We start from the raw sequence: 2,694 nt of genomic DNA, 5'->3' as shown, positions 1-2,694 counted from the left end.
TTTTACAGCAGCCTTTCATTTGTTGTTTGTTTTGGGAACGGGTTTTCCCTTCAATCTCCTCTGCAGGAGTTGAAATGCATGCTCAATCGGGTTAAGGTTGTGTGATTGACTTGGGCAGTCTAAAACTTTCCACTTTCTCTCCCTAATGAAGTCTTTGTTGTGTTGGCAGTGTATTTTGGGTCATTGTCTTGCTGCATGATGAAGTTCCTCCCAATTAGTCTGGACTTTCTCCGTGAGTTGGCAGCCAGAATCTTTTAGTAGACAAGTAGACTTTGTCGACTGACTTCATCCTGCTTCTACCATCATTTGCAACAATAAAAATTTGTGAGCCCACTCCAGAAGCAGCTATGCAAGCCCAAGCCATGACACTTCCTCTACCGTGCTTCACAGATGAGCTCATATGTTTTGGATCATGAGCAGATCCCTTCTTTCTCCACACTTTGGCCTTTCCATAACTTTGGTAGAGGTTAATCTTGTTCCAGAACTTTTGTGGCTGATTTCTATACATCTTTGCCAATTGTAATCTCGCCTTCCGTTTCTTACTACTGATGAGTGGTTTGCATGTTGTGGTATAGCCTCTATATTGCTGCTCTCTAAGTCCTCTTCGAACGGTTGATTGAGATACCTTCATTCCTTCCCTGCGGAGATTGTTTGTGATGTCACTGCCGGATGTTTTGAGGGGTTTTTTCACGGCTCTCACAATGTTTCTGTTATCAACTGCTGTTTTTTTATTTTGTCGACCTGTTTGATGTCTGTTGCTCAGTACACCAGCAGTTTCTTTCTTTTTTTGGACATTCCAAGTTGAGCAATGGCTCTGATCAATTTCCACTTTTTTTAATGATTCAAAATGGTTTGCTTTTATCCAAAGACATCTCCCTGGTGTTCAAGTTGGTTTATCTTTTCTAACACAAATGCAGTCTTCACAGGCAAACCCCAAGGCTAAAACCAAGAGTTGACATTCAGAACTATTTATCATTTCACCAATCAATCGAACAGGACACATCTGGTCAACAATAAACTCCTGTCAGTCACATGTTCCTATACTTTTGCTGATCTAAAAATTGGGTGGTCTGATACAAAATGTGATATGTTCTAAGTTCACAAGTTGTTTATCTAGATTGTTCATCTAGATAAAAATAAAAGCTGAAATTCGGATCTGTCATCTCATGCACATCTTTTGACCTCAAACTCAATTGTCTTCAGAGTACAGGAAAAACAAAGAAATTGACCTTGCTGTTTCAATACTTTTGGAAAGGACTGTATATATGAACACCGCTGTAATTTCTACATGGTGAATCCAAAATCAATTAAAAAAAAATACCCTTTAATGAAATCTGAGAATGTGCACTTTAACCACATGATAACACGTGATTCCAAATTATAAATTGTGGCAATCAGAGGCAAATCATGACGTAATGGATCTTTGTCCCAAACGTTATGGAGGACACTGTATAATAAATTAGAGATCACGTAATATATTCAGTAGGTGGAGGTAATGCACAAATCGTTTGCAAATCACCGTTAAATATAACTAAAGAAGAAGAAAGACTTGTGTGACATCATACATGTGTTGAAGTACAATTATTAAAATACTTCCTTGTCTTTCGCCGGGCGCGGTGGCGTGCGCCTGTAATCCAAGTTACTGGGAGGCTGAGGCTGAGGCTGGAGGACTGTGTGAGCTCAGTGTGCGGTCCATCGTAATTGCTCGGAACCCCATGTGCTACAGACGGTGTCGATGTGTTCCTCGGGTTCCCGGGGCCCGAGGAACACCAATGGATTAGCTCAGCTATCCTGTGCCGCACACCGTCATCGTAGTGACATGGTAGTCGAGAATGTACGATGGTGCAGACCGAGCAATACAGTAGAACACAGCCTCGTGACATTTTTGTTTTAAATAACCAATTCCATTAACGTTATAATTAAAACAAAACAGTTATCCTAAATTAAAAATGATTTGAGTATTCAATAATTATATTCACAATTCACAACGCAATGTTTGTTGGTAATTGCATTGCCTCCTGCAGGATGAAATTTTAATGTAATATTGTATAACTGAATTTATATCAAGATCCACCAGTTGTCGCCAATCCATTCCAAAACGGAAAACAAGGCTCTTTAGTCTAATCGATGATTGAAAGCCTTTATTTGCGATACTATTTTCAGTTGTTTGTCATATCTGATGACCGTGTACATTCAACATCATATTATAAATTACGCTTTCATCCTCACTGTATCTAAATCTGTATCTGATCATATTAATTCCGTGCGAATCGGCATCCCAGAATGTTGGAGTAATATTTCCCCCCCTAAGGATCCTTTGTTTCAGGTGCAAATTCAGGAGGCGAATCAGCAGCATGGAGAGTTGGAGCAAGCTCAATTTCACCGAAATTGAACAACGAAATCTCGAAAGATAATGAGATTAACATGCATGACAGTATTTGGCAAAGTATGTTTGCCTACAACAGGCTCAGCACAAACTATCTTGGGGCGACTGGTAGCCTAGTTAAGTTTGGCCCATGCAGTTGGACGCTTTTTTGTAGTTACAAAGTGACAGAGTGTGTATAGCTGTCTAGATATGCGTTTGCGTAGTCGTGTAGTATAAGGTGCATTTAATTTGTTACCAACAATGGCGTGGTGTCTTCTCTGGTTACAAGTGTTACAAGTATTTCCGGGTCTTGAGCTTGCGTAGGGTAA

The sequence above is a fragment of the Conger conger genome, chromosome 1, assembly GCF_963514075.1.
Source record: "Conger conger chromosome 1, fConCon1.1, whole genome shotgun sequence".
In the NCBI taxonomy this organism is placed as follows: Eukaryota; Metazoa; Chordata; class Actinopteri; order Anguilliformes; family Congridae; genus Conger; species Conger conger.
This window is presented reverse-complemented; position numbering follows the sequence as displayed.